Raw genomic sequence first — 21,720 nt, 5'->3', positions numbered from 1 at the left:
TCAAGCTGGCTTATGAGAATGCACTTTCCACAGCCAAATAAGCATTTTTCACAGACAAGAGCACACGGACACATGCACAAAGCTGCTGGTGAGTAGAAATAAGGCTAAGCAGTGCAACATATGCAGTAATTTATGATGCATATTCAAGAATCAAAATAGAAAATCTTTCCGTCACTGCAAAGGTTCCAGTTGCAGTGGGAATGGTTTTCGCCCAGTGCAATATTGATAAAGAATGTGCATAATCAGGCACTGAGCGAGTGCTTTCATTTATGTGTTTTATGGACATTACATAGGGAAGCTGAGGGAGCACATTTGGTTATGCACAAGAAATCAGCCACTTGTCAAAGCAAGTGGAATGTATTAGCAAGCTTACCTGCGGTGGAAAGACTGCTCTCTTTGCACAGTTTTCGAACTCAAAAATGCAAGCTCAGAACGGAATAGGTTTACAGTGGGCATACGATGCATCACCATTCGACAAACCACGCGCCTTTTGTAACAGCCATTCGCAATTGATAAGCAGTACCCACGCTAAGCTCAAAAAAAAAAAAAAAAAGTATAAATACTGGCTAGAAATGGTGCATCTTTGGAATGTTCTCAGTTTAAAAACTAACCGCCTGCTTTCAACGCAATAATTCATCTTGACCAAAGGGGCCATCACATCATACTGCGACGATCACCTATGTTAAATCATGCTCTTTAAAATGCATGCACACCAGAATTTATGGCTCAGAAGATGGCATACGATAATAGAGCCAACTATTCCACGACTATTATCTAATGCTTATGCTGCATGCCGTGGACGCGGGATACGGCTTTGCGCAAGTGTGGCACCGTCAATCAAAGTAACAGTGCTATTGACAACGTATTTACGTAATTGAACCCTAATCATTATAAACTGTAAAAGAAGAGACATCTGGGCGAGTTGGTATGGTGACATGATAGAAAAACAGCGCAAAAGACGTGCACGGAGGAGAAGAACGGACAGGACAAGCGCTGTCATTATAAACACGTCATCGTAGCAAACCATGTGAAAAATACACTGAAAACAACTACCGCGAAGTCTTGATTTAATTTTTTCTGGTCCTGGAAGATTGGGATCACTCACGGGGAGAACAGGCCACAATTTTTTTGTATATTCTGTTCAGTTACAAGACGTTCTCACCACTGTCAACACAACACGCACAATGAGTGGGATTGGAAACGTCAGCTTTAAACGCGGGAAAACGCCTTTCCAGCTCACTACAGACGAGGCTCTCGCTAAAATGCTCAACTGCGTAACTCAATAATACCTGCTGAAGTGACCCGTAAAAGTGTTAAAAACGTGCAAGAAAGAAATATACATAAATAAAATTACTTTTTTCTGCCTTCACACTAGCAAAAATAACAGAGAACGGTTTACAATGTACTGAAATTTGCTGTCAACGGCACAAAACGCGCCTATCAAAGCTAATAAACATGCTTCCGCACTCCACACGCTGTCGAACGCTACTGTAGCTAAAACGAAAGTGCACATGCAGCAGCTAATAAAAACAGACAAATGCCAATTACTCTTGTCGCTGACAATCCCGCTTCTGAGAACACCTTTCATACGTGTTATTCTGGACACGTTTTCGGTTTCGTTCTTTTGTCTCTCGCTGTTGGGGTGTACTTCTTTAAATTAAAACTATGTACACAATCGATCATTACAGAAATAATTCCACAGTGTAAAATAAAACATATCGAGGCTCTTAAGTTACTGCATTCTTATACATCTCTGTCAAATTTCAAATTGGCGGTGTGTTTGAACCATTGAACTCCGTAGCGGAGAGCGAGCATCTGAGGTTTTCTGAGTCGCAGTACTTTTCGTTTGCTTATAAATTTATCTCCCTTCTTTCTTTCTTAACAAAGTGCTCCTTCGCCTTAGCGCTTCACTAAAATAAATTTATCAGGCAGGGAAATTCGCTTTTTCAGGGTCACGATCCCAAAATTTGTCTAGTATGTACTAAGAAGACGGCACCACGGCAATCAGCACTGTGTGGTCGAGAACGCATAGCCAAAAAGATATCCAGCAACTAGAGGCCCTTCCGATCTGCATACAGGATTACAGTTTGAGTCAAGGGTAGACTGCTTGCACACACAGCGGGTACTCACGCTGGTAGGTAGCTTTCAGTATACGAGCCGCACCTCTGGCGAGACGTATCCGGGCGAGTGGTTCCAGAGAACAGAGGCCACATCGACAATAATCTTTCTCGTCTTTCAGCACGCGCCTCGAGCTAACCACTGCGCGACACGTGGTTCCACACACAATCCTTTCAGAACGCGTACGTGTTGTCGGGGTCAAATTGTTTTTTTATGAGGAAAGAGTCGACGACAGCGTGATATTTGTAGAAGCAGAAAAAAAAAAAAAATTAGAGGGTCTCTTAGATGTCTCTTGCGGAAGCCTACCCTTCCTAACCTATAATTTGCCTCCCATCGTTAGCCTCTTGTCGGCATTCGTTGCAGTGCTACATATATATAATTATAACTGGTTTACAGGAAAGGAAAGGCACAGTATCTATCACACTTTCTCCGAGAAGTGTGTGTTTGGTCGGTACAATATCGCTCCTGTCGCGGCGTTCCTTACCGCGCGTTCAAGTGTGATTATAGGGACGCATCTCAGCCAATCAGAACGCCGCAGTAGCGGGACACACTTTGTCCACGGCAGCATGAGCCATTAAAGGCCTGCCTTGAAAAGCATTTACGAGGTTCATGTGGGACGCAGCCTAGCAAGGCCCTCTCACTGCCCTTGTGGTATGGGGCAGATCTCTGAAGACGAAGAAGGAAAAGAAAATGCACGGGCCTGCTACTGGCTCTGTAGCTGAGTCAACTCTGCTGCCTCATGCGGACAGAAGAGAAAATAGAGATTGGAGCGGATGCAAAACATTTATTTCGTCGCTCAAGCAGGTCTAAGGAGAGGCGTATTAGATGGCCGCTAGTCCATGGCTGGCGGCGACCTCATTAGCCCGCTCGACGGCCCGTAGTTGAATCTTCGGGTCCGAGCTGACCAGCACGGCATCCCACTGCTCAGGAGAAGGGGGCTGTATTAATCCACCGCAGGTGGATCATTTGAGCAGTTCGAGAATGTGATCGTATGTCGCTCTTTCACCGCATTTACTGCAGTTTGGGTTGTGCTGGCCTGGGGACATCAGGGTAGTGGTGGTGGTGGTTAAAACATTTATTGAATGTTTGATCAAATTTGACCAAAATTGGTGTCCAACCTAATTTGCGTATGGCGAATTCAGTGGTTACCTCCAAACTTAGGTGGGCCATTCCAAAATGTTAGCCCTCTCGACCCCCGAAGTTTAACCTCGTCCGAATTTGACCAAAATTGGTTTGATTTGTGGGGTTTAACTTCCAAAGCGACTCCGGCTATGAGAGATGCCGTAGTGGAGGACTCCGGAAATTTCAACCACCTCGGGTTCTTCAACCTGCACTCACATCGCAACGCACATGGGCGCCCCCAGTCAAAAAAAGTCAATGCCCAAGCAAAAAAAAGTGTGTGGCAAAAGATAGGGCCGACCTTTCTCGCCGACCAAAAAGTGGCCGGCCGACCTTCGGCACCCGAATGAGGGCCGGCGTCGGGGATTGACACTGACCTAACGTTGGCCGATTTTAGGCAATCGACTACGGCCCAACCTTTTGGCCCGACGTGACCGACCACCTGCCGCACGTGGGCCTGCCGTCTGCCAGCGTTACTGAATGGTCGGCCGCTCGTCTGCCCTAGCATTTTGCTGACGAAAGACCATACGTCGGCCGGTTGCTTCCCGACGCCGGTTAGTGGCCGGCATCGCCCCTCGTGCAGGTATCATGCCATGCATTTAATATATCGTGGGCCATGCATATATAACGGGGTAGCACATACAAATGCATCAAGAAAAGCAGTAGCTTTTCTGATGCCATGAAGAAACAAAAGCTGCAGTATTTGGTGAAAAATTTATTTGTCAACAGCGTTCAGAAAAAGCTCGCGATTTGCTTTTTAATAAGCGTGGATATATGACTGCGCGTGTGCCACATATGGAAGATGGGCTTGAGGCTTGGTCTCCTTCTTTTGGCAGCCTGTCGATCACTTGATGTCTGCGACTGGTCGGATCTGCGGCAGGTTCCATCTTGGTCAGCTGTACGAAGACAAGTGTTTTAATGAAATATTTCCTTTTCGCCTAGACTTTTACATTGCAGGCAAATATAGGGTGAAAGGTAGGAAAAATAATGTCTGCTCACTGCCACCAACTGCACTATCACATCAATATATTTTATGCGCTTGACTTCATGCGACCCTACTGAAAACGCATTAGCGCAAAGCCGCAATAGGTAATCAGGATCCGTGAATCCGCGAGAAAGGCGCGATCACTTCGTTTTGCTGGAGTCATGATGTTGCAATTTGAAACCGTAGCGCAGTCAAACCTTATCTGCCTTATCCTCCCGAAGCGCGTTCTTGAATGCTAATGCTGCAATTTAATAATTCTAGCAAAACCAAGTGTCCGCGCTTGTCATAGAGCGCGTATGAGGGATTCCAACGCGGCTGAACAAACAGTTTCCGCGATATTTACATGAAACCTACAATAAGTTTATTCCGTAGAATACAGCTTAATTTTCTCAAACTAGATGGAACTTTTACAGCAAAAGCGACCGGATATTTAACGATAAGTCATCTGATTTATTTTCGTTATTTAACAACCGAGCATTATTTTAAAAATTCGGCTATTTAGACAGCCCAACTCTTAGAAGCTTATAGAACCCGTTGTAAATTTTTAAAGCTTGAAACAGGTTAGCTGAACACCTCATGAGCATGTAAGCACCAGGAAATAATCCGCACGATGAAAATACAACTGCTTGCCCAGAAAGCAAGCGCACAGAGAAAAATCAATGTGAAACGGCTCAGATCTGTGTGCATCACATATATAATTCCAAAATCCACAAAATGAACGCACTGGCTCACTTACCTTGCCAGCATACCGCATCACTCAATCATCAATTTTCACGTATAGACATCATTACAGCAGCAAAAAAAAAATAAAAAATAAAATAATAATAATAATAATAATAAACACGGCATAAACATTGTACTCAGTCCTGGCACGAGCTTGCTTGGCAGCAGCGATGATGCTTGTACAGCTTCTGATCGCTCCTATGGCGAGGGGTGCTGCAATATTTATATCAGTGATAGCATTTGACATTTAACTGGGTTGCATGCGTCCCATCGATGTGAGTCGGATAATCGAATTTTTCAAACAAAATCAGCGCTAATACCTGTCCGGCAAGTGCACCGCCATAAAGAAGTGAAAGGCCAGCGTTTTAGTGTAGAGGAGACCAAGGACTTCGGACTTCGGCGAAACGAGCTTCCACTGTCGCAGCCAGTTTCCAGATCAGCTGATATCGCCTCCCTGCACGATCAGCGCAAGGCGCGCATACCAATTACAAAATATGCATTTACAGTAACAAGATGCGCATAAGTCTCAAAACAATACATAATTAGTTGCAGTTCATTATCGTATAGAAGAAAATCAGCGCTAATTTGACTTACCTGATGGGTATACATGTCAGTGCATGCACTTCGATATGAAGTGAAAGACTGGCGTTTTGGGGCAGAGGAGATCGGACCTCGGACTGCAGCGAAAAGAGCTAATTCCACCGCCACAGCATCGTTTCCAAGTCGGCTCAGCACGTCTTCCTGCGCAATCAGAGCGAAATGCGCACACATCGATTATAAAAAAAAAAAAAAAAAAAAATGCACGTAGTAACAAGATGCGCATATATATACGCGCTCCAGAAACAGTTGCAGTATATTGTCGTATCGAACAAAATATGTGCTAATTGGACTTACCTGATCGGTATAGTGAGTGTCCCTCCATGTTAAAAGGCGAGCATTTTGGGGCAGGAGATACCGAAGGACCCAGACTGCAAAATGAGCCAATTCTGCCACCGCAGCCAGCCGCAGCCTTGTTTCCAAACGGCTCAGCAAGTCTTCCTGCGCGATCAGCGCCCACACCAATTATATATATATATATGAAGAAAGATGCAAGGGGTATATAACAAGACGAACATATGCTCCAAAACAATACATTATTATGTTCAGTATAATATCGAATCTAGCAAAAAGCTCCTCTGATCAAGACCGAAAGATCATGTACTTACGCATGTTTTGGTGAACTTCGGCACGAAGAATCTGTACAAGCGGCTGCAATCATCAGCTGCATATATGGGCTGTTCTTTTCAAACGCTGACTGCACCAGGAGGTTGAGACAGATTGAATTTGCGCGAAATAAAAGCGGACGATAAGATTAGGCAGTACGCATCGCGCCCACACGGAGGCTGGCCGTCGACTGAGTGACGCCGCGGCCGCGCATCTTAGCTCGCGCGGGATGTGTTTTCCCGCCATTTGGACATGTGACCTCAAGAAGGGAGGAGGGGGGGAGAGAAGCTGCGAAAAGCAGCGAGAATCTCCCTGTGTGCGGTGCATGCAATTCTTTTTTTTTTTTTTCGCGCTATCTCTCTCTGCTTCGGCATTCCTGTCGCCCCCCGCGGTAGGGTGCCTCGATGCCTTTCGCCTCCCCGTGGTTCTTTCCGCTTTGCCGCAAGGAAAAGAGATGGGCCGATGGGGGGCAGCGGGTCCCGCGCAGCGAGAAGCAGTTTTCTTTCTTTTTCACGTACTCCCCCTCCCCCCCCCCCCCCTCCCTCGTCGTTCAAGAAGCGTCGAGGTAGTTTCTTTTCTTTTTTCTACGGCTTCTGTAGAACCCCCGTCTTGATACCAGCGGCTGTTGTTCTTTGCATGAAAAAAATATGGCTTGGAGTGAATGTATGTAACGTTCTTTTAACCGAATATCTTCCACATAAACCAAGTGTGGGGCAGTAGAACACCTGCAGCTTCATTTAGCCAAAATAGCAAGACCTGGCTACGTATATAGTGTTCAGTAACTTTATCGGAACCGTCTTGGAAACTTTTCCAAGACGGTTAAGTTGCAGAACACTGTATATTATGAGTGCTTTTGCAGAGATTACATAGTCCATGCGGATTTATACTTCCCAAAGCAGTACGTGGGTTATTTAGAGTCCCTCGGGCTGTCATATTAATCGCAAACCACATTTCCGTTTTCGCGTTTGGTTTCCATCATAATGCGGCTTCTGCAGCTCGACTAAAGCCCGTGACTTCGAGCTCAAGCTGGTAAATAACGATTGAATCACATAGTAACTGCTGCAAGTTTCTGACAAAAATATATTTTGTCCATTTGTTCTAGGGATGCATGAAAATCAGTAGAAGGTCGCAGGGCGAAGTGCACCGGATCCGGATGAAAGCTCATAAAAGCTCACCGCCTCTTTTCTTGACCCCGTACGAAATGTAAACTCACGGAGGCTGCGAAACGAATTTAAGGGCGTTTAGGATTGATAGGTTTCGAGGGCACTGGCAAAAGTAATTGACGGTTAACATATAAACCTTAAAGGCACGTGATCTCTTCGGTTTACCGTGGGTTTGCTTAGAGTTATGTTATAGGTTAACTTTATGATGAGGTTGTTTAAATTCAGAGGTTACCATTTAACCATAAAAAAAAATGGACAATTACATTCGTAGGTTCATAGCAGTTACCGCGCAAATCTTAGGCACTTAATACTAAGTATGCTTCAAACAGACAATCAGCGCCTACCAGTTCACAAATTCAAGCATAAGTTCATGACAACTCGCGATCAACCACAGAGTGTACCATACCCGCCGCGGCTCAATTAGCGCGCGGTTAAAGCGTTATTTCAAAATATGTATAAATAACAGTTAATTTCACCTCCTGTTGCGCAATGTATATTTCTATCAGCAGGCTCAAATGATATAGTGTCAATATATATCATGCACGCGGTATAACTCAATGTTGCATAAAAATAGCTGTTTCAATGATACGAATTTTCCACTTTTCTCCTGCTAAGCCGACTGCCTCATGGAATGTAGAGGGGAAACCTGCGGTATTGCAGGAGACTTTACTTTGATATGGACAATGTTATTTAATGATATATTATAGCAGCAGTGAATACGCGGCTGGGGAAAAGGGGATTCGAGGAACTTTATATATATTCTGGTATTTCATACCATATTTCTGCGTGTGAGGCTGACGTTGAAGAATTTAACAATGTAGACCGCCACTGGTGCAGGAACCGATCGATCCTCGTCATGTTGCGCGGGATTCTCAAAACGCAATCCCTTTGAATTTTCTCAAAAGAACCAAATGTTACTTTTTGCACAATGCTTGTGTTCGCAGGAAGTTACGTTCGACAGGCGAATCGTCCGGGCGATCGGCTCTTTGCGTGCCTTTCATTTTTATTTGAAAACTATCAGGACCACATTTGTGTTCTGGATAAACACAGTCGGCCTCGGCATATTGATATATAAGGAATAAAGCTTTCCTAATCCCCGTGTTTTAACTGAGGCGGGCAAATATTTGTCCCAAGCTGTTCCATTTATCCTCATGTCGCAATATACCCGAGTTTCGTCTATCGAGAGTGCAGCATATATATGCGAAGCGTTACAGCTCATTTGGTCCAAAAGCCACCTCGCTAAGCCGGTTTTCGCTTGAGTATCGTCGAGTTTTGTCTGAAATATTCGGAATGTGGTAGTAAATATGCAGATGCGGTCCAGGTTCCCACCGGGATCTGTGACAGATGCTGCGCTTTTACTTTCCTATAACCAATTTGCAATTAACTGCGGTTGTCCACCGAAATAGAGAGATAGAAGAATGAGAAGGCGTTGTATCCCGTCAAACGTTAAGGGGAAGCTTGAGCGTCCCCCTAATTTTTATTTCCTTCTTTCAATTATTATTAACTATTCCATCGTACCACTGTGTAAGGTCGTGGAACAATTTACTCTGTGCGACTGCAGACGTGCGTAAGTGCGTGCGTGCGTACGTGCATGAGTCACAATAGTCACACTAGGGATAGATATTAACTCAATAATCTCGGACATCTTGTTCATCCTAAAGTTATAGCTAATTAACGTATGCGCGATACTTCTGATAAAGCCTAGTGCACACAGGTGCCAACTTTCCCACATCTGTGTTCCTTGATTGTTTATTGATCCAGCCTCCCAATATGATACGACCCTGCATGGCTTAGCACGTGTTTTCTTGTGTATTCCTCTTGCAAAGTCAATCTACTTTGATTATATTTTCACTAAAGCTAGGTGGTGGCGCCTATTTGGGTTCCGCCTTGTCTTCATTATGCCCTTTGTTGTGCGCTATTGGGTATCCGAGTTAGTGGATCACATAGGTTACGTTGGGCGGCCTTAACTTTTATACTGGCTTGGAAGTAGAAGGCAGATGTTTGTAGTGCATGGTCAGGGGAAGCAGGCGCACGTGTTCGCATAGTTAGAGGAGATGTTCGTAGACGGAGCATGGATAGCCATAGCAGTATCTAATCTCTGCGAAGCGCTCTGCTATTCTGCGCCCCTACACATATGTGCCAAAGGTATGCGAAGTGGGAGACGCCTGTTGCACCCAATCTCCCGCATGCTGTAAGAGACTTTCGGTGGCGCACTGAGTGTGGCGTATTCGATCCCCACCAAATTAAACAGGCTTTACAGCTGGCATATTGATCTGCACTGTATCAACTTTGGTCAGGTCGAGTCTCACACACGTGTCCTTAAGGACTGTGTCGCAGCTTGGACATTCCGCTGCCTAGCGCCGTGAGCTTTTTCGTCGCACAGTGGAAGGCCGCGCGAAGCGTTCGAACAACGTGTAGTGAAGTCCGTGGGATTGATCATTTGGCAGAATAGGAACGCGGTCGATCGTATTCTTTCGGTGACCCCGTTGTCTACTGTTCCCCATGCTAGTGCGTCTCACCTAGATATAGCCATCTGTTAGCTCTTGGAGAGCAAAGCTTTATCCGGAGGTTGTTGACGCGGCACATCAAACTCAGGAAGGTCACTTGTACATCGAAGTGATTTGAACTCGGTTCTTGTCTTGAAAGACGCAAGCCTGCGGCTCACGCGTATATGTGTGAGCACAAAGGATCGAGCAATCGACTGTCTGGAAATTTGTTAGGTGGTCAGAGCTCCCGAGGGAGTCCTGTTGCAGCTGCGCATTATTGATATACAACGTGTGACCAGAAACTCACTGCATTATATATTTTTTGCCGCTACCTTATATGTTCGGTACTGTTTGCTGTTTTACTGAAACATTATTTATTGTCCCAGTGTGCTTTGCTATTTCCATGTTTATCAATAAGATTTCTTTGGTTCCCTGCTAAGAAAATGGTTGAAGTTCACGCCTATGACGTCATGATCGTTTCTACTCTCTTATCCCGGTACTTTTCAAGCAGAAGTCTTAAGTTTCTGGACCTATGCAGCATTCCTTCCACATGCAGGGCTATTCTACAAGCGATCTCTCGGCTTAGTACGTACGACAGATAATTCGCTTTAATCCCTTCCGATACATGTTCACGCCTTAAAACTAAAAGTTCTCCATATTATTAGTCTGAAGCCACAACAAAAACCCGAAATTGCGGCAGCTGCTTCAGGAAAGAATTCTTTTCAATTAGCTTCTTTTATTGCGCGTACCTCGTGTAGCTCTCAATAAATATTATTAATTTTCAATCACTCTGTATAACATAGGGGTCTCAAACTCATATTGATATGCAGGATGCGTTGAGAAAATATGTCTCTCGCGGACCAGGAGTGGACAGTAACAAGCAAGAAAATATAGAAGCCATAATTCAAAACAATCTGTAAAACAAAAGCGAAATACTAATAAAATAAATAAAAATCAACTGTATCGTTCCTATGAAACCACACTCCCATTATTGAGCAAAAAGAAAAAAGGAAAAAACAAACAAACAGAAAAACAGAAAAAGCGGAGCATCTTCGATTTTTTTTTTTGTCCAAACGCGCCGGAGGAGCGCGTTACTTCAGGATGGCTTGGCGGAGTTACTGAAAGGATACAGCGGTTGAAAACTATTACAGTCACTTGTCCTCACAATATATAAATGCGAATGAAAAAGAGGTCTGGTTGTCCAGCGCCTAGTTATTGAAGGTAACAAAGTTGACTGTCTTGTAATTTTAACTAATAACGCGCAACTTTGGAAAACGCGCTTGCATTTCCAACATTTCGTTCGCACGTACAGCGTCCTCGCGCGCTCGAGATCGTCTCTTGGTCGCGCTCTACACTTCTGCAACGAACTTGAAAGCACGCACGCACCCACGAGCACAAGCTGCCGAGTCTTCCAAGAACTGTTGACAAGAAGCGGGGGAGGAGAGGGGGTTAGTTTCCGGTGTAGAATCGGACCGCTCGCTGCGAAAATGCGCCCCTCCGACTTCCGAAAAAAAAAAAAAAAAAAATGAAAAGAGCCGCCCGTCCCACCCCGGCAGGTCGTAAAAGAGGATGAATGGGCCACACGCAAAGAAACAAAACCAAATGACAAGGACGCTGGCCTGTTTTCTCGCGGCTCTTAGCTTTACCAGACTGTTTTGAGAAAAACAGTATGCGATTAATAGCGATTAATAACCTGGACAATAATCATTTTCCTTCGTTTTTTTTTCTTCATGTATTTGATCGTAAGACAACTTTGTTCGAAAAGAGCTCCTTCAAAAATAGTATACAAATACCACAAAACTGCATGCTCTCTTCAAAGTCGGCGTGTATACATTTCTTCTCTCGCCCAGTCAGGAACGCTCGCCACCAACTTTCGAGCTGCGGGGGTGACACAGTTGCCCCGCCCTTCCCACCATTTCCCCTCTCTTTTCCGCCCTTCCTTCGAAACGTCCGAGCGTGAGGTCGGTTTTGTTTCGTCCGAGTCTCCCTCCGTGTACGCATTTCTCTTCTCCTGCTGCGAAGTAGTGTTTTTAGAATTTGTCTCTGCTTGCCTGCTGGAGCGTTCGCCGCGGCCAAGGCTTGCCAGTGCCCTACGCATAATTTCTGCCCCCCGTGTGCTTTTTCTCTTCTGTCCGCTTCTTTTATTTTACACAATAGCCTTCTCCTCCCTTACAATGCGAAGTTGCGTCTACTCAAGTGCCCAGCTGCCATATAGCGAATTTCAGTGAGTGATACGGGCTAAATGGGGTGTACGGGAGCTTGTGCGCCAAAAATATAACTGATGTTACATCACCTACAGCTGCGCTTCGTAATAAGCAAACAGTATAATGTATAATGACATGATCTACACTTGAAATCGCGGTCACCTTGTGGCGTGCTGTTTATCAGAACTCGGTAAATAATTTTACTAACAGCTATAAGGTTCACTAAAAATGTGAGCGACAAGTTAAACAAACAATAGCATTAATTAATGTAACAAAACATTTACAATAAATAGCATGTATCATTTTGTTCCATACTAAGCGCAAATTACATAACATCGCGAAAAACCAAAGCCGAGTAACAGGCAAATTTAAAAAAAAAAGTAGCAGTCATGCTCTTCATAACCTTTTTTCAATGTACCGCCTCAACAGTCGGGCCGACGCATTGCCGCACTCTTGCCATTAACCTGGCGCCGTGCCCGGCATTTAGTCCGGCCAAAAAGTCGGGCCAAAGCCCGCTGCGAACTACTTGCCGAAATGGCTAGCGGCTACCTCCGGGCCGACCGCTTGCCGTGGTTTACTAGCTGACTAAGTAGGCCCCCGACCATTTTCCGAACGTCGGCCACACGTAAATGGTCGGCCAAGGATGCTTGGGTGGGTCCGATTGGGAATTCCCCAATTGAAATGAATTGGTCAAAAACCAATTGTGTTTTCGCCACCCATTGGGCCTGACCATTTGATATGAATTGGTGCTCCCAATTGGAAATAATTGGTCGCCCATGAAGGCCAAATGGTTCACCCATTGAGCCCAAATGGTTTGAACTCACATAGCTGAAAAAAAAAGAATGGAGATATGCAATTTCAATGTTACGTGTTCAGAAGTTATAGGGGAGCCGACTTCCATACAAGTGGAATGAAATTACAATTTTTTACAGAAATCATATATGAGACAAGCAACCCAGACGGCCACTGACGTCCGACGGACAACCGAACTCGGCCGCAACTCGGCGGCCGATTTCGGACGTCCGCCGGAATTCCGGCGTACGTACGAAAGCGGATGGTCGAATCCGTTCGCCCAGCGGACAGCCGCCGTACGTCCGCCAATGGATTTGGTTTCACACAGCTATGATATAGTTTGTAGTCGTCGTGCTCGTCTGAATTGCGTATAAATCAGTAATGCCGTCAAGTCTGCATTATATGATGTCAGGGCGAATCGATGCGATAGAAAGCGTTTCCATTAAACAGTTTTTTTTTTTATTTTCCGCATGTTTCATCGTTGAATTCTGCCATCAAAATTTTTGATTAAAAGTTAAATGACCATTAAACATTTTTCTATCATGATGCTTCGGTGAAATTTTAATCAGTGGCTGAATAGACGCAGCAAGCAGCAAGCTCAAAAAGAACGAAACCGAACCTATCCTCAAAAAAATCTGATATGAGCCAATCCAATCCATCTGATAAGTTGAAGTTTAGTCATGGATGGTGGCTTCGCGTTTCCGTGTTCTGCATTTACTGCGCAGTTACAAATACCTACGGCTGTAATGCACTGCTAGCATTGTTTTTGCTGTGGCTTGGTGCGGCTGGCACACTTTGTTCACCCGCCGATTCCAAAGTAAGTATTTCACCGAACTTTTGTTTCTTTAGTGGAACTTTTCGATGCACCGATGGTGCTGAGCTTTTGGGTAAGGAAACAGCTCTGTACAGCAGCCGAACGGTCGAGTGTTTTAAGCGCGACTGACTCCGCATAGAGAAACATATACTCTCTATGGACTCCGCGCCGACTAACTAAAGTGCAGCCTCAAGTCTGAGCGCCATCTTTCTCGGCATTACTGGACGCTGCGCCAGTAAGCCGCGCAACTTCTCTGTCTCTGATAAAGGAGTGCCTGCCCGAGCTTAAAGGAGTTAATTTGTTAACCATGCGCAACGTGCTGCGTTGTAAAAACTATACGAGAAAACTTTTGCACTCGAGCCTATCGTGCGACATGCCTACACTTGTGAAAACGTCGCGAGCTTTTTTTTTTTTTTTTTTCTTTTTTTTTTTTTTAATGGACAGCCGCTGATCTTTCTCGAGATTTATGGCAACTACAGTTTCTAGAAGGAACGGCTGTAGCTACTAAATAACTAAAGGTTTAGTACTCTCCTTAAGCTTTGACAAACCAGGACAGCCCCTTGCGCATGTTGGTTATGCATGTGGGACCGAACCGCGCAGAACAAGCGGACAAGGAGATGAGAGAAAAAAAAAAAAGTCAGCACTTGTCTTTTTCTTGACCCGCTGTTCTGCGCTGTTCTGGCACGAATTTGACATACCGCCGCCGCGATACAGTTGGGCTGTGAGCTCTGGTGCCTGCAACGCCTTCTTTTATGCAAAACAGGCATACTGGGAGGCCATGCAAGCCGCAGGCTCAAAAAAAAAAAAAAGAAACACGAGTTGAGCAAAAGTGAGATGAAAACAAAATTGTTGTTGCTTTATCCTTACAGATATTCAAAGGCTCCTCAGAACTTAATTGCATTATTGACAGCGAGATAATGCCAAAGCTACACTAGAGCCATGCAGCACCTTATAGTGCATGATACTGAGCTTATGTCTCGCACTGAAAGCTTTTACCATGTTCTTAGATTATCATATTAAAGTAGCTTTAAACCCATGCTTGTTAATACAGTGATAGCCATAAATTGAATCTAGGGCATCATGCTCACATACAAGGCTTCTGATAACTGCTGGTCACATGATGTGGGCTATAGCAGAAACCTGTACCTGGTCATCTTACAAGCATTTGTGCAATTGATGCTTTTAATGCGTTGTAAAAGTTTTTGTGTTCTGTTTCTGTATGGGAATGCTTTCCTTATTGAAGGCTAACATTTGGCTTGCTACAGCAAAACCTCTACCTAGTCATCCTAAAAACAGCACCGCAGTTGGTGCTTTTAGTGTGTTGTAAAAGTATTTGTGTTCTGCTTCTGTATGGCAATGCTTTTCTCGTTAAAGACTAGCATGAGGCTTCCAAAAATTTTTCAGATGCCATTTGCTGTAGCCGATTTCGTAGGCCAACAGGAAGCAGCACTTTGAACATGGAAAACTGTCATCCACGGGGGAAAAACAGCAACATCCCTTTGCATTCTCATTTCTTTGGTATGGCTAAAAGTGAGTATTGTATCATTATCTATATTATTAATATTGAATCATGATTGTCAGTGTTGAAGTTGTTTGAGCGTGATTTTAAACACACAGGACATCCCTTCGACATTAAGGTTTTAGCTTGTTTACATGTAGGATGTAGAACTGGTTTCAACAAACTTTATGCAGCAAATTCTTTTTACATTGTCCACCATGTTACTTTTTGTCATTGTCCATTGAAGTAAATAACCAGTATTTTACGTTTACACAGTCGTCCACTCTTAGCTTGAATGAGAATGTGTGGCATGCAGTTTGCAAAATAGCAATGCATCCGTCACAGCCATGCATCAAGGCTAAGTGGCTTGTGCGTAGAGGGACCAGCCGCTCCAGCTTCACGTCATCTGCCTCTTTGTTTCGGTGTGCAGACGTGCATTGAGGCAAAGTGGTTTATGTGTAGAGAAACCAGGAGCTTCTTTGTCACATCTGGCTGTTTGTTACGGTGTGCAGATGCGCATCGAGGCAAAATGGCTGATGTGTAGAGGGACCAGGAGCTGCTGCTTAACGTCCTTCGCCTCTTTACTACAGTGCACAGCCGTGCATTGATGCTAAGTGGCTTGTGCATGGAGGGCCCAGGAGCTGCAGCTTCACGTCTGCCTCTTCGCTCAGGTACGCAGGTGCGTATTGAGTCAAAATGGCTTATGCATAGAGAGACCAGGAGCTGCTGTGTGGCGTAGTCTGTATATTTGCTATGGTGCATATCGAAGTACAATGGGGGGGCTCATGTGTAAAGGTACCATGAGCTGCTGCGTCATGTCGTCTGCCTCTTTACTATGGTGCGCAGGCATGCATCAAGGCAAAGTGGCTTATGCGTAGAAGGACCAGGAGCTGTTGCTTCACATCTGCTATGATGCGCAGCTGCATATTGTGGGTGGTGGTGGAAAACATTTCCATCAGATACAAATACAGGAGGTTACTCACCAGCTGACCCTGAGGGGGCCTGTCCTGACAAAAACAAGGGGTCCCTAGTTTGGGACCCCAGTGGTGGTAGAGGGACTAGAGGCTGGTACTTCACAATGTCTGCCTCTTCGCTACGGCGTGCAGCTGCGATGGATGCAGTGGCATTTCAAAAAGTGCATGCCACGCACTCGCATGTTCAGCCTGAGTGGACGACTGTGTACCTGCTTTAGCTTTGTTATTCATAGAATAAACCTAGGCCAAGTTGGATAAATTATAGCTCACCTCATATGTGGTCAGCAAAGAAAAGCCACTCCAGAAAATCTGATGCATTTACTGTCATAGGATTCTTATTCATATACATGCTACTGACAAGTCAGATTCTTCACCCTCAGAAATGCCAGAAAAATAACCAAGGGTGCGTCTGTAATAGTCTAGCTTCCTCTTTCTCTGCAGACTTGAGTCAGATGTGTGTTCCATTGCTGTGGGTGGGACAGGTGTGAATCTTTGATTTTAAGCTTGCAACAAGTATGTTATTGTAGTTTAAAGGCAAAACGGTACTAATAATCGCAGCCCCCCGTGGCCTTTATCCCCTTTTAATAGTGTTGCTAGACACTGAATTATTAGTTTACTCTGCACTGTTTCTGTCTAGTTAATGTGCGGAGATGTACATATATTTATATGACTTGGAGTTGTCGACTTTGCACTTAGAAACATTGTAGCGTTATCTGATGTGTTGCTTTCATTTCTTAATGATTTCTGTAAGGGATCGGTGGGTATGCTAGGCACCATTATTAGTCTGCTCTTTTTGGGTCACCTGTTCAATGCCCAGCTGCGGCCGTCTCCCACTTGCCCTCGGACAAGAGGCGGAGAGACGTGCACAGAGAGGCAGCTACAGCAGCTACAGTGCTTAACGGAAACGTAGGCAGAGAGGGAAAGAAGTCCCCTCTTCCGAGGACTTTGCTGTCGCACTCGAAGACGCGGGGAGAGGCAGTTTGTTCTCGTTGCTGTGTCATGTAGGGGGCTCATTTTTATTTAAGGAGCTTTACGAACAGTATACAACTAAGGGGTCCTTAGTACTAAGCGTACTAAGGGGTCCTTAGTACGCTGACTGGACTCATCACCCGGAGGCAGCACAGCTTTGAAACGAGCACCTCTTTTGGAAGAACTGCTTATCGTTCAAAGAAAAAATACTGTCAGGTTGAAGGGTGTAAGGCCCTCTTCCTTGTTGGGGAGCCCATAAAAGTGACAATTATTCAGTGCAGGCGCGCTGAGTGGGGTCTCGTTGAGGATTCCAACCCTGGATGTCAACAATGGTGGGAGATGGCGGCGTTGAAAAAGGGCAAGTGTGTAACAGTGACGGTATGATGCGGAGCGGGAGGATGTGGGTTGGCTCTTCTGATGTGGTCCGCAATGGTGCTGACTCGGACGCCAATAATTGCAGTAATTGCCCTGTAAAAGGAGCCGCCAAGGATGCAAGCTTTGGGCAATGGTTGCGCACGTGGGACACCGTTTTGATGGGTTCTAATTTTTTTTTCTTTTTTTTTTTCCTAGGGGACAGATTTTGGCATGTGACCTAGTGAGCCAATCATTTCGAGGTCCATTCTCTAAATTCTGTTTGTTGTGAAACGAATTTGTTGTCCCTTTTGCATTGCTTGTATTAGGGAGAGGGTGAAGAATTTATGAAAGTGGAAAGACATGCCAAAATGTTTGTTAGCCAGTCATGTGTGAGTTGTCATTGGGGATGAGAAATGTGGGCGGAGTCCCGAAGTTAATGAAACGGCCCCGCGGCCAGGAGAACTCGTTCTGAGCTAGATTTTGATCTCTTTCCTCTTCGGCATAGATCATGGTCATTGTTTCACCTGTTGTAAATACGTACATTCATGTATAAAATTTTCAGTTCATCTTCCTCTCCGTGTGCAAGTTGTTGTGGCCAGATGCAGTAAATTCACTATTTTCATTTCTATATAACGTGCCTTTCTGAAGATGGTGAGCTCTTTTGTCCAATCCTGTAAGAAAGCAGCAAAGCGCTCCCAAATCTTCCACAAAACTGTGTGATATCTTTAATCCTAACTGCGGCTTGGTGTCACTCAAAACATGTAGTTGAGGTAGATTTCTCCCCCCCCCCCCCCCTCTTTTTGTTCGTTCAAATGAGGACCAGCGGACACTAACTCTTGCTTTTGTAATGCCCTAGGCCCCACCTTGAGGCAGTACTTCAATGTCAATACCATTTTTATAGCTATGGCTGTCCAACAGCACTAATGTCTTTTATACACTTCTTTTACTAATCTCTTACCCAAGTGGTGGCTTATACTGCGGGGGCGAAAGTCTCTGGACAGTATGTCTAGATTTTGGACTAGAATCGCAGATGTAGACGAATTGTGACCTTATTTCTCTTGCACACATGAAAGAACTAACGTTCAACTTTCACATCGACAAGTATGGTCCGAGTTTCCTGGTCGATGTGAAAGTTATGTGCTTTGATTGCAGTTTGTGTAGTCCACACACTTGTCCCAGATAGGGGCAAATTAGGCGCCTTTACAGGGGCAGTTTCTTTGGCGCCCTCTACCTTCCCCATAAAAAAGCTACAATGTTTCTTGCGAACAGCTGGCTGCATTTATAAATACCATTATTTTTTTTTGTAATTTGTTGTGCGTAGTTGAGAAATCTATGACATACATGCACAGCTGGTTGCCAGAATTATGCAACCATATTTCAGTAACTAACATCCATGCTGCATGCTGCCGGTAATACATCAGGAGCTTATGGTTGTCAGCTTTTTGTGTTTTGTGTGACTATAAGCCTTGCTATTGTAATGTCACATATAGCGCTGTGGGTAAACAAATAACTTTACTTTTAACTCTTGTAGAAGCATGAACACTGCGCAATCACAGCGGCGGGCTATGCTTCCACATTGGGCTTTAGCCACATGTCAAATGTCCATCTTTATTCTGCTGCAGCAGCTTGCATGTGATCAGATAAGTTACTTCGTCGCACCTGCTCTAAGGAGACGCTTTCTAGACGCTTGTAGCCTAGATGTTGATGTCGATATACCCCCGACACGCCCAGGCAATGTCTTCGGTAGAGGGTACATGGAAACCAGCGAAATGTGTAGTTTACAGAACAAAAAGGTAACAATTTTAAATGATGTTATTATTGATCACTTCTTTTCAGAGCAGGAACAATTACTTTAGAAATCTGCCTGTTAAACCGCTCAAAGTGCAGGTTTCTGCCGCCAATGCGTACCTGTGTAATACTGCAATGCTCTGGCTGTGCTTTATGTTCATATACAGCATCCTTTATGCTTAGTTTCTCTGCATGTGCACTCCATGTCTTGGGCATTGCTGAGGGTGCATAGCAGCAAGCATAACATGCCGTGTTTGGTCAGAGTGGCATGTTCAAAGAGACGACATAAAAACATTAAAATACTGAATGCCAGGTTCTGGTCAAACTACGTTTGTATATTTTGTTATTCTGCATGGGTTTTGCTGCAGTTATATGACCTTTCTATATAGTATGTGACAGTTCTGAATGGAGATGCATGCGTACAGTGCCATCTAGAAAAAGCAATTGAGAGAAACTGGCAGTTGCCCTTGGAGATGTGTAATCAAAGTTCAGCACAGATAACTTGAATTTAATTTTCCCTTCTATTGCAGGAGGAGCCCAGCCTGCTCTTTCCATCTTAGGCCTGAAAGACCAGCAACAGCTGATCGAGCAAATGCACAGGATAGTAACTGCTCCTGGAATCCCGGCCTGCGGAGGCCGCCCACAGAGAACTCGATCATCTCCTCGCTAATTCGGAAATATTAGGTTTCAATAAATACCTTTTCCTCCACCACCTCCCCAAGGGAAGAGCTGTCACGGCCAAGGATAATTAAAAAAAAATTATTCAAGTAGATTCTTAATACTCCCGTTGGCCTGCATTTTACCATGCCATTCCTTAACATCGATATTTTTTTAGTGTAGACTATTTATGCATGCAGTTTTTGCAATAAAGCCAAAAAAATGCTTTTTTTACAACCTCGCATGCTGGTATGCCTATGCACTTAGCATGTTTTCAGGAATGGTGCATTTGTGTAAAGCTCAGCTAGCATATGTGCCTCTTTGATGGAAGTTTTAATTGCACACTACTGTTCAGTGCTTTGTGTGTGAAAGTAAAGCAGACAACAGGAAACTTGAACCTGTTGCATATTCTGTTGTCTGCTTTACTCTCACGACAAAGGCATTGAGCACTAGTATGTGACTGAAATTTCCATGGCACATGCTTGCTGAGCTTTACACGAATGTTATTGGCAAGTTTTTACACCAATAGCGGGCCCTGCAAGCATGTTCCGGGAAACGTCCGAATGTCCGCCTCCGGCTGCCCGTCGGACGTCCGTGGGACGCGATCCGGATCCACGAACGATAGTCCGACGGACGTCCGCTGTACGTATATCGAACATAACCGGACTTCCGTCGGATGTCCGAAGGTCCGAAAACGGACGTCCGTCGGTCGACCGTCGGACGTCTATGGCCGTCTGGGAAGCATTACACACACGGAACAGATTCAATGTATATACCCACAGGTTGCAGACTTATATACTCCATTCTTTGAACAGTGCTGCTGGGACCAGTGACACATCTTTGTTATTCAGAGTTAACTTATTTAATTATGCCTGCACTTAGAGGGAACATGATATAATCAATTAATAAGATTAAGCGGCATATACTTTTTATAAGAACTTAAATTTTTCACTGTTGTCTCTTTATAGAGGTATGTATATTTGTGCACATCTCAGTCAAGGATATCACTGACTTGACTTTCCCAATTGGGAATGTTTGCTTAGGACCAATTAGAACCAATGGGAAGCCCAGTTGGAAGCCCAATTCGTTTCAAATGGGTGTCCCAATTGGAAGCGAAGGAATCCCAATTGGGATTGAAGTAACTCATTGGGCTTCCCATTAGCCCAATGGGTTTATTCAATCCCAATTGGGATGCCTCGTTGGCTTCTTCAGTCCCAGTTGGGACCCCCAAATGGTTTCTTCATTCCCAATTGGGAGTCATGAAACAAACTAGGCGTCCCGATTGGGAGTAGAGAAACCATTTGGGTTGGACAGTACCCATTGGACAAACCATTTGGGATTGGCAGAACCAATTCAATCTGACTGGTCTTCCCAATTGGACCCATTGATTTTTTTTGACTGGGCCTCCACCGAAATGCGGCCGCCGAGGCCGGGATTCGATCCCTCAACCTTGGGAACAGTAGTCGAGCGCCGTAACCACTGCTCCACTCCACCGGGATTGACCAAATTTGGTGTCCAGCCTAAATTGCGCATGACAAATTCAGTGGTGACCTCCAAACCTAGCTGGGTCATTCCTAAAATTTAGTCCTCTGGGCACCCTAAGTTTGACCTCGTCCGAATTTGACCAAAGTTGGTGCACGACCTTTTTGAGTATGAGAAATTCAGTTGTGACCTCCAAATTTAAGAGGGCCACCCCTGAAATTCGGCCCTCTGAATCCCAAAAATTTGACCTGGTCCGAATCTGACCGAAATTAGTGTTTATAACTTAATTTGAGTATGGCCAACTCTCTGGTGACTTCCATTTTAGGTGGGCCGCCTCCTTAAACATTTCGCGAGTTAACGGGCATCATGTCCATTTTCATTCCAGAGAGAC

The 21,720-nt window shown here is 44.7% G+C and overlaps 1 protein-coding gene and 2 long non-coding RNA genes across 9 annotated transcripts in view; 1 reads left to right on the top strand and 2 right to left on the bottom strand.

The window, feature by feature from the left end:
* LOC146170966 (uncharacterized) overlaps positions 1 to 1,528 on the bottom strand; it is a 39,388-nt gene extending 37,860 nt beyond the window's left edge. For 5 of the 7 annotated variants that reach the window (XM_084586637.1, XM_084586635.1, XM_084586638.1 and 2 more), the window contains exon 1: positions 1,054 to 1,528. The gene's annotated coding sequence lies outside the window, so the exon portion shown is untranslated. The remainder of the gene's footprint in view (positions 1 to 1,053) is intronic. The other 2 variants (XM_084586636.1, XM_084586640.1) reach the window with 2 other exon arrangements.
* A 2,411-nt stretch (positions 1,529 to 3,939) lies between these two features.
* LOC146170965 (uncharacterized) lies at positions 3,940 to 6,412 on the bottom strand. The gene is made up of 4 exons (XR_014702994.1): positions 6,151 to 6,412; positions 5,840 to 5,983; positions 5,266 to 5,686; positions 3,940 to 4,133 (listed from the first exon to the last, which is right to left on the bottom strand). It is a non-coding gene; the product is annotated as an uncharacterized LOC146170965 (long non-coding RNA).
* A 7,069-nt stretch (positions 6,413 to 13,481) lies between these two features.
* Positions 13,482 to 20,534, top strand: LOC146170964 (uncharacterized). Its single transcript, XR_014702985.1, has 3 exons — positions 13,482 to 13,610; positions 15,012 to 15,137; positions 19,721 to 20,534. It is a non-coding gene; the product is annotated as an uncharacterized LOC146170964 (long non-coding RNA).
* The last annotated feature ends 1,186 nt before the right edge of the window (positions 20,535 to 21,720 follow it).

This window comes from Amblyomma maculatum, unplaced genomic scaffold (genome assembly GCF_055883805.1).
Source record: "Amblyomma maculatum isolate TAMU_Amacu unplaced genomic scaffold, ASM5588380v1 scaffold_24, whole genome shotgun sequence".
Lineage (NCBI taxonomy): Eukaryota > Metazoa > Arthropoda > Arachnida > Ixodida > Ixodidae > Amblyomma > Amblyomma maculatum.
Note: the sequence above shows the minus strand (reverse complement) of the source record. Positions and strands in the feature narration are given on the sequence as shown.